The sequence below is a fragment of the Monodon monoceros genome, unplaced genomic scaffold, assembly GCF_005190385.1.
Source record: "Monodon monoceros isolate NGI ecotype Baffin Bay Population unplaced genomic scaffold, NGI_Narwhal_1 Super_Scaffold_2, whole genome shotgun sequence".
NCBI classification, from domain to species: Eukaryota; Metazoa; Chordata; class Mammalia; order Artiodactyla; family Monodontidae; genus Monodon; species Monodon monoceros.
This window is the reverse complement of record NW_021703776.1, coordinates 10861756-10872319: the sequence shown is the minus strand read 5'-3', so window position 1 is coordinate 10872319 and position 10564 is coordinate 10861756. Positions and strand designations below refer to the sequence as shown.

The following is a 10564-nucleotide window of genomic DNA, read 5'->3' as shown; positions in this document are numbered from 1 at the left end:
GGTGCGGCGCAGGCGGCCGCCGGGCGCGCGGGGAGGGCGGGTCGGGGCGGCGAGGGGGCGCGAGGGCGAGGGTGCGAGCGCGCCGGCGGCGGTGGCGGTGGCGCTGCCCCTGCCCGCTCCCGCCCGCTCGTGCGGCTCCGGCATCGGTTTCAGGGATCGTGTAATCCGATCCCTTCTGACTCACAGGCCCTGAGTGACAGTTCTGATTTGGTTCACCCGCGGGAGGGAGGAGAAAGAGAAAGAAAGAAAGCCCCCACCGCACTCCCCTCCTGGCATCCAATCGACTTTCTGGAATAAGGTCCCATCCCGGCCTGGAAACCCGCGCGGGCTTGGAGGCGCCCCCCGCCCGGACCCGCGCAGCCTGCGCTACTCACGAGTGGAAAAGTTGCTCTTCGGCTCTGCGCTTCCCTCCCTCGCGCTCCCTCCTTCCCTCCTCTTCCTCCTCCTCCTCCCCGCGCTCCTCCTCCCCCAAGTTTTAACAGATGTTGCCGGACTCTCGGCTCTCGCTCGTGCTCCCTCTTCCCCCGCCCCCGCCCCCGCCCCGTCCCTTTTCTTTCGGCCCCTCTCCGGCGGCGCGGTGGGGACGCGCCGAGCAGCAGGACGCCTGCCGCCGCAGGGGGCGAAGTTGGGAAAACTTGGAGGAGTGCGGCTCGCCTTACTTTTGCTTTCTTGCTCCCTGCAGGCCGCGCCGGGTGCCTGCGCTTCCCCGCCCGCCGCGTCCCCGCGCCCGCAGCGGGTCCCAGCGGCAACACGGGCGGTGGCGAAGAGGCGGCGCGGGCCGGGGTCGGGGGCTGGCGGGGGGGGAGCCCGGGCGCCCCGAGCCACGCGCGCGCTCCCTCCCCGCCCTCCGCCTCCTCCGCCTCCTCCGCCCCTCCCCGATCCTCACACGGACACATTCAAGCCTGCCCCTCCTCTTCCCCCTCCTTGACCCCGCGCCCGCTCGGCGCGCCGAGGCCCCACCCACCCGGCGAAGGAAAGGGGGCCCGGGCGTGAGGTCACCGCCGACCTCCCCGCCCGCGCTCGCCACACCGCCGGGACGCCCCCGCCGGCCCGCGCCCCGCGCGCCCCGGCGGCGTCTCCCAGCTCCCATCGCCTCCCAGCCCGCTTCTCCCGCTCCCTTTTCTCCCCGCTCCCAGTTTGGGCTCCCTTTTTCTTCTTTTAAGGCCTCTCAGATCACAACCTCCCCTCCTTGGCTCGCCCACTCCTTGTACATTTCCCCAGGCCAACGCTGAAACTCCCCCTTTCGCCGAAGGATGCTTTTGAAAGTTCAGGGTTTTTCTCTCCACCGGACTCATCTGCCCTTTGGGGCCAAATCTGGGAAGTGGGAGCTCCCACTACACAGCCTGCTGTCCCCATGGGCTACTTTATAAAGGACACAAAAACAAAGACCCCGGGCTTGGAGCCTGGACTCCAACGTGGTGCTTTTCCCTGAGCTACAAAGTGTCTCTGTCCCTGATTGATTTTCAGCGGCCCACACCAGAAAAAAAATTATTTTCCCTCTATTCTCAACCGGCCAGCCTGCATCCAACTGTTCCCTTTCAGTGTACTCAACCTGGACCTGTAACCCAAAAAAGAGAGTTCCCATGGGGGGAAACAAAGGGGGGGGAGAAAGAAAGGAAAGAAAACCCCTGTGGCATCCCTAAATCCGTTCTTCGTGGGGTAACGTGAGAACCCACCCACCCACCGGCCGCCAGCAGCGCCTCAGAGCTCAGGGTGCACTTGTGTTGACTCGAGGAGCATCTTGACTGAAGGAAGAGCCGTAGGTGGATGAACGATTAGCTACTAGGATCTGAAGAGCATTTTGAGATTCAAATGCTTAACTGGAGAATTTTGAAGGGAACTGATGGTGGTATTCACTATTTGTTTCCTGGGACTTGTTGCTTATCTCAAAGACTCCACAAAAGCAGACCCTGACTTAAGCTTTTATGGTAGAAGCAGTGAAGATAAAGGAGGACTGAAGGTCCTTTTTAGCCATTCATTTTACGATTTCTCTCTCTACCTCACCATGCTTGGAAAAAAAAAACTCACCACTGACTCATCATACAGAGCAGGGGTCTCAGGATACATGGGTGGTGGTCCCAGCTTCCCCCCACTAACTGGCCTTAGGCCCAGGAGGATTGTCTGAGCCCATCTGTGGGATAGTGATAGGAAAACCAGGCCGCATACCTCCCAGGATTTGTAAGGGTTTCCAATGAGATAATGCGTGTGAAAGTAGAAAGGGACACAAATGTGTAAGAATTATTATTATACTTCCAGTAGTTTTTTGTATTCAAGTACTGCTTCTGCCTCAATCACATGAATGCAAGTAATACATCCTGATAGCCTCCTCTGTTCACCCAATGGCAAAAAAATAAATAAAAAGGAGACAGACAGCCAATAAATCAACAACTGGAATAAACTAGATATTTTGACTTTTACTTAAAAGTGTTTTGCACATTTTGGATCATGAAGATCTTGATTCTCAGTTTTAAAAAGACAAGAACAAAGTAAAAGCAGCTCATCTTTCCCCCTTATGCCCATCAGAATAGCTAAAAACAAGAGGAGAAATAAAGCTGGTGTCTCCTGTGTGTCCCTGTGTCCTCACCTTAGATTCTTGACAGAAATGAACAGTTTTCTGCTTTAGTGGTAAACATATATGTGAATGGGAACATTTGGCAGAAACAGTAGCGGAAATAAAAAACTTGGTTAGCCCTTGTGTGAGTTAAATACTGCCGTAATGCAATGACTTTCAATCTATATTGACACAAAAATTATTTTTCCAAAGGAAATCTTGTATGGAATCCCAAAATACAAAAGAAGGCTACTCTGGTTGCAGTTGGGTGGGGTCTCAGGGCCCAGCCCCCTAGCCTTGTTTTCTTCAATGGCTCCTGAGACAGCTCTAAAAACCCCAAAGTCACCCTGACACTCAATAGTGTAACCTTGCAATGATAAACAGGCCCTTACAGATTTACAGGCCTTCGTCCATGTCTAAAATTCCACCATTATAGAGTCACTTACTGAGAGCTTTCATCAGTTCTCTTTTCAAGCGCAAATGTCCTAATACATTTTAACATATATATATGTTAAACATATATATATATATATATGTCTTCAAAATGATTAAGCTTATAAGACAGTTTTTGTTTGTATGTCTTTCGGCAACAAATTGGATGAAGTAGGAGACTTGAAGATCTTAGTATGAGTTTCCTAGGGCTGCTTATAACAAAGGACCACAAACTGGGTGGCTTAAAGCAACAGATATCCATTGCCTCACAGTTCTTGAGGCTAGAAGTCCAGGTCTCAGCAAGGCCATGCTCCCTCTGAAACCTCTAGGAGAAGGTCTTTCCTTGCATCTTCCTAGCTTCTGGTGATGTCTGTCAGTCCCTGGTGTTTCTTGGCTTGCTACTGCTTCACTCCAACCTCTGACTCTATAGGCGTATGGCGTCCTCCCTTTGTTTCTCTCTCTCTCCTCTTCCTAAGGACACCAGTCAGATTAGAAGCCCACCCTACTCCAGTATGACCTCATCTTAACTAAGTGCATCTCCACAACCCTGTTTCCAAATCAGATCACTTTCTGAGAGAGTACAGGAGTTAGAACTTTAACATATCTTTTTGGGGGGACACAATTCAACCCATAAAAATACTGAAAGTGACAGAAGAGGATGAAGGATCTGCAACTGAGAGGACAAAGGATGAACCTGAGAACAAACTTTGCATGCTCCTCTGTATTTTTTTGCCCTGTCCTGTGTGCTTATCCATAATGACTCTTCTTGCCCTCACTTACTATTACAGCTCTTCCATCTCTCTTCACATAAGCCCCCTATTAATTATTGGGGAATTCCAAGTACAATTTCATGTGTATTGATAAGCTCCCAGCTGCAAGTGACAAAATTCCAACTCAAATTGCCTTAAGTTAAATTTAAAGTGGGGAATGGGTGTTTTGTTGACTGAAAAGTCCAGAAGTGTCTAGGTAGGTTTCAGGCAAGGTAGGATCCAGGGGCTCAAACAGTGTCAGCCGAGTCCTGTTTCCATCTTTCAGTTAGGCTTTATTCACACTTCATGCAAATGTTTTTTAGGCAACCAAGGATGGTGGCCAGAGGCAGCTGCATTTTACACAGTCCGTCTTACTGTTTGCATTCCCAGGGAATAATCACCTTGGCCAAGGGGATGCAATATTCCTCTTGGCCAGGCAAGGGGGAGAGTTGCATGCCAGGTGAACAGTTAGCATAAGTCCTCTATAAAGCCCAACATGATAGCCACCATATTCTTCCTCCCTTCCTGTAAATGCAAGACTGTCACATTTTCCACTGCTCCCCTCCCATACATGCAGGACTGTCACCTCCGCTTCAGTTGCCCAACGTAGGGCTGCCTACTGGGAGATGACACATTCAGTCCACCATGTTCTGGGGCATCCTCAGAACCCTGAAGTCAGTGCAGCCCACATCTGTGTGGGGAGAAGGACTTTCTTGTTCTGTGAAGTTATACGTGGTCACAAGTTTCTTAATATTTTGTCCTCATGTATGAATATCCCACCAATTTCTTTTTCTGAAAATAGCTCAAGGATTCATCCACAAACTCAATAAATGTTCATAATGAAAATGCAAACCTTCACATCCGTATCCCCCTGTGCATCCACCCAGCCAGCCACCCACCCACCCACTCACTCACCCGTCCATCTGTCCATCTGTCCATTCATCCATCCATTCATCCATCCATCCACCTCCCCATCCACCCACCCATTCACCAGTGATGGTTTACTATTGGACCAAGCCTATCTGCCACATACTGTCTACACTTACGGTGAGTTATTTTCTGGGAGGCTTCTCAGTCTGGCATGCAAATAGACTCCTTACAGACAACATAACCAGCCCAGCCAATTTGCAAATGTTTCCGAATTCAGTAGAGAACATAGCTTAATGCTGAAACTAGGACCTTTAATATCTGTCTGTCTGTATGTCTTTCGGAAGTTTGTAGGTGCCAGTTAAGGAGTCTCACCACTTTGAGAAATGATGGGAATAGAAATAGCATCCAGGAAATGATGGGAATAGAAATACCGTCCGGGCTGCATTAGAGAACTAGACTCCAAAGATAATAAGGTTCCTTCCATCCAACCATGCTCCCCCCAGCTGACCTATCCCCCGCCACGAGTGGGAGCAGCTGGAAAAGGCAGGCCTCCCTCCCAGCCAGGAAGCCCTGACTTTGGAGCTATCTCATGGATGTCTGTACAAGGAGAAGGGGAATTCGGCCCTTGGAGGGGTGCAAAGGAGATACAGCAGGAGCCAGCGTTCCAGACCCCAGTGTCGCTCTACTCATCGTTCTCTCTCCCTCCCCCTCTCTCCTCTGACTCCTAGTTTCCTAAAGTGCTCTCTTCCAATTCACCCCCAGGGCCAAGACAACTGATTCCTAGACTGAGCTGATCTGACGTCCTGAGGGCACCTCAGCCCCTTTAGGTTTCCTGCTGCACCCCTCTCATTTCCTGGACGTGGTGTTTCTGCATGCACTGCACCCACCAGTGTGCATGTAGGGATAGTACTGGGGGACCCAGGCAGACACCCCCAGCCACACACACACACACACACACACACACACACACACACACACACACGTCTTGCAGGCGCCCCAGGGAAAGAAACCCTCTCTGAGTTGGCCCAGAGTGGACAGCCCAAGCTTCCCCACGCTGACTGGCCGCTTGCCAAGAGGGAGAATGCTGTAAAGTGCATCGCACAGGTGCCCTCCAAGGGTCTCTCACTCAGCACCCGCATAACTTATTCCTGCATCTTCCTACAACATTGGGATTCTAAATGTAACCCAGATGTGGGCTGTGTCCCTCTTCACCTTGGAGATGTAGCTATAATTGGCTTGGACCTCAGCCAGTCCCACAAGTTGGGAAGACCTAAAACCCTCCCTTTGGATTGCAGCAAAGTTCAGACCCCCCTGTGGATGCTGCATGACACTGCCCCTTGCCCAATCCACAGGAAACCCACCTACAGCAGGCACGAAGGGAGCTTGGTACATTTTAGTGATGATGTGGGTAGCTCAAGGGTGATTTTTCTACATCCCTCTCTTTCAAAAATAAAACTAGTTTTTCTCTCTGTGTCTCAAACAAAGCAGTTGAGTGGCCAGCATCTGTTTCTTGAGGTCTCACCCTCCGTCCCCAGGAGCTTATTCACATGACATGCTGGTTTCTCTTGCCTCTTCCGTGTCTCTTTGCCCAGGATCTGCCCCACTGCCTTTGTCATCAGCTCCCAGCCACCTGGCAGCAATGCTCGGTACTTCGAGTTTCCGTAAAGCTAAGGTAACAAGCAGTGGCGCGTGGGACACATGTTGTCTGCCGATGTCTATTATTTCACGTGCATGAGTACATTTTGCCCTGGACTCTTCATTTCGCCACAGCCTACTTGCAGCTACACATGTTTGCATCATCTGTCTCCTTCCTGAAAACATTTTGAGTTTGCTTGGTTTTGCCCTAAATAATCCACTGACACATACTGTAGGTTTTACCGAGCGTTTTTATAAACAGGCTATAAAGGAGGGGAGGTAACATCAAACACATCACACCAGATATCTGCAACATTTCCCTCTAAACTTTCTGTCCTTCATTTGTCTCCGGCTGTGCCCCTACTACATTATTTTATCTTCTCCTGATCGGTACCCAGTCCCACTGATTTCCCTTTTCTTAGAGCAATCTGCTTCTGCGCCTCTAAATTGGGTGTTCTGAGAGATTCCAGGACTCATCTTCCTTAGAAAGTGGTTGAGGACATCCATAGGAGCTCATGAGCTCATCTTATCTTTTGACTCTTACCCCCTTAAACCTCCACACATGCACCCAGCAACTCATCAGTGTATTTCTTTTCCAAAGGAGCATGAGGAATTCCTATAAGGAGTTTTGGTGAATGAAACTTCCTGTATTTGCTACATAAGAAACTGACAAAACTGAGGCCACGAACCTGGGAATGTAATGAAGAATTGGGATATTTCAAGAAAAGTCAAGAAGCAGTGGTCATTTGCTTGGGAACCATCGTATGGAAAGAGGGACCTCCCCCACCTCAATAACCGTGGGGTTCAGAGGAGGAGCTCTGAGACCAGAGTGAGGGGTTAACATGAATGGTGACGGGAAGAAAAATGGAGTCTCAACCCCCAAGTAGTAGCAAGGCCAGCCAGCAGCAGCAGAGCTGTTCCAGCAGAGCTCATCTTGGCCATGGGAGAACATTCCTCAACCAGAGAACCTAGTGGGGGACAGGAAGGATGTAGGACCCCTGTGTCCCACTATCCCAACAGCTGAGAGCTCCGAGCCAGTGATTACTTTTATACCTTTGTTATTGTAACACTCCTTTCATGGCTCTTCCAGGGTCCATTGTGGCTGAATAGAGAAGCACAGTCACACACAGAAGGTGGAAGATAGGACCCTCTCTCTCTCTCTTTCTTTCTCCCCATCTCTATCTCTCTGTCTCTAGCTCTTTGTCTCTATCTATCTCCATCTCTTTCTCTACCTATCCATAACCTGTAACATATGGTTCAGCTTTTTATGATAATAACTAACAGTCTCACTTCTTTGGGGCTTTCATATTAGTCAGAAGCCTCCAAGACAGAACAGACCTGGATTTAAATCCTTTCTCCACCATCAATAGCTTTGTAACTTTGCCAAGTCAACTCACTCAGTTTGCCCATCTGTACATTGGAAATAATGATATCCATCTCCCAGAGTTTTTGTGCGAAGGAAATGAGATGGCAGATTAGAAAGGGATGGGCCTGCTGTATGGATTAAGAGATGCCAAGAAAAGCAGATTTCTTCTTTCTCCTCCTTTTTATGCCAACTGAGCTCCATGTTACCAGTCACAGCCTTTTCACACTCAGTAAGGAAGACACTTGAGAGGTAGGGTTTCCAGTCTCTGTTCTATTTCCCCTATAAAAGTGTGACTTGTTTTGAATAGTTTTTTTGGTTTTCATTTTATTTTCCAAAATATTCAGTCACAAAACTATTTCAAGAGTCTATTACTCACAAAGAGCTCTTGGGAGAAAAATTTCTCCCCCAAAGAAACAACCTGCCAATTCCAGATAACTTGTTACTCTGCCATGCTCACAATCGTTTAGAAATCATTTACCACTACATCCTTCAAAAGCAACAAAGATCCATAGCACCCGACCCTTGGCTACTCTAGATTTTTCTTTATACAAACCCATCAACAGGCCTGGCCTGCAGGATCACTGTGTAGGCAAGGCTCAGTGAAGAGGTGAGGTTTCCTTCCTAGTTTGGGTTGCTTACACCCAAGGGACTCTGGTTGATTCTCCGTTCAATCATGTATTCATTCAACAAACGTGCAGGGAGCATGTGCTATGAGACAGGCTGCACAAGTTCACTGGGCCTATGGCAGTGAGCCAGTGGTCACATTCCTTGCCCTCACAGAGCTTAGACTCTAGAGGGGACCATGGAGGACAAGAACAGGGCAGTATGTGACACATTTTGGGGGGGGGGCTGCCATAAATGGAGGAGTCATGGGGGGCTTCCCTGAGGAGGTGACTGTGGCTGAGACCCAAGGATGCAGAGCAGTGCTGAGTCTGGCAGTGTGGTCCAGGCAGAGGGAAGCCGAGGAAGGAGCATGGCCAGAGGCTGGGAGGTAGGCAGAGCCTGCCAGATTCGAGGACAGAAGGTCAGTGTTGGCTTTGCTTATATTCCACTTGACCCAGGAAATTAATCCCGTGGCCTTAGGTGATGTCAAAAAGGGTTTCAAGATCCTGGTTTTAAAGGCATATTATTATAATGAAGTGTCCGTATATGCTTAGCTCATAATTTTACTCCTGCATGAATTAAGAACCACACACTGCATTTATTTTTCTTTCCTTCAAGTTTCACATCACATTTGAAAGTGTTGATTCTACATGTTGCTTCAGTTCCCAAGACACCATGGAGAGAAACATATGCTCCACTTATTTACCATTTGACATACCTAATAAAAAATATTCCTTCTGCCCACTTCTTAAGCTCCACCAATATTAGATATGTTTTAGAATAGAAATATACAAGGTTACATGTGGTATCTATCTGTGGAGCACATTTCAAAGAGAGGCATGCCATGAGCACATTTGTATGAAGGCAGTAAAGTAAAATCAAGGTTGAGCTTGAAATACCAAATGCACCGCAGTCTTAGTTGCTTGTTAACTTGAATTAACAGTGCTTGAGCTTCTGCAGTCAGATTTCCTCTGCACATGCAAAATGAAGTGGAGAATTGAGTAAATTATCTTTATATGGGCCAGGCAATTAAGGCAAAACTTGGTTAGTTAGCCTGGATTTTCCAGATTCTGGTCTTATCAGAAGGCTGCGTCAGAAAGCCGGAATAAAACACCTTTCTTTTAAAAAATGTGATTATTTAAAAAATAATCACAGTGTTGATTGGAAAGGTGCTAGGGAGATAGTCAACAAGGTTAAAGTCTCCCAGAGAAGAAGCCAGGCCATGAAGATTCTATTCAAGCTTGCACAAATAAGAGAGATCTGGAAAGTAATTAAATTCCTGCATGTTTCTCAAAACGGAAGGGAGGGTGCTCAGCTTGGACAAGGTACCTTTCACAATAAAGGTTCTGTTAAGAACAGGTTTTAGGGGTTTTAGAGACTAACTCTTTATTTTGTATTGTCTATTATACCATGCTCTGGAGCAGGAATGGGCACAGACACCAACGTTTCCTAAGGGAAATGATTCATGTCCCAGAATCCTAACCGACAGCTCCAGCATGCTTTCCAAGAGTCTTCACAGAAGTGTCTCCTGGTTTATGGTGGACTGGGCTTTCCCATTCTTATCTCATTTCCACAAGATCCCAATTACAGAAGTAATGGAAGGAAAAGATTTAGTCCATCCACTTACTATCAAGTCAATATGGAGCTCTCTTACATTTAAAATTCAGCTTGGTGTTGGTGACAAAGCCTAGGATTAAAGAATCAAAGTCGATCTTAGTTCTGCCCCTTTTCGGCCATAAGTTTCTGGGCAAACTACTCAACTGCTCTGAGCTGCAGTTCCCTAGAGGTAAAGTCGAATCATAAGACTTAGTTTATAAAATGATTTAGAAAATTCAGTAAGATAATACTTATTCCCTGCCTGGCACATAGACACTCAACTTGATTTCTTCCCCCCCCCTTTTTAATGATACTTAGAGTAAATCCATGGTAGGATCTCAATAAACATGTCTTAAATGAGTAAGATAGATAGATAGACAGATAGATGACAGGTAAACGGATAGATGATAGGTAGGTAGATCGATAATAGAAAGATAGATAGATAGATAGATAGACAAATGACAGGTAGATAGATGGAGTGCCATGAGAAGAGACAGACTATAAAGACATGAAGCTGGATGTATTCTGCTCAAATAGGAGCTGGCGAGCTTGAGTGGCATAAAGGTCACAGAGACTAGAAGGAACATCCTCAGCTCAAGCTTGATTGAAATTAGGTTGGGCAGAGACCCACTTAGAGTAAACTCTTAAAGACCACATTCTCTGGAGATGGGCCCCTTCCCCACACCCTCTGTTCCTCCCTCACCAACTTGCACCTAGTATAGATCTACCATTGCTCATTCAAAGACTTGTTGCATAGATCTA

The 10564-nt window shown here is 47.9% G+C and overlaps 1 protein-coding gene across 1 annotated transcript in view; it reads right to left on the bottom strand.

The window, feature by feature from the left end:
* GLI3 (GLI family zinc finger 3) overlaps positions 1 to 453 on the bottom strand; it is a 284602-nt gene extending 284149 nt beyond the window's left edge. Inside the window, exon 1 of the mRNA XM_029233935.1 lies at positions 375 to 453. The gene's annotated coding sequence lies outside the window, so the exon portion shown is untranslated. The remainder of the gene's footprint in view (positions 1 to 374) is intronic.
* Positions 454 to 10564: the final 10111 nt, after the last annotated feature.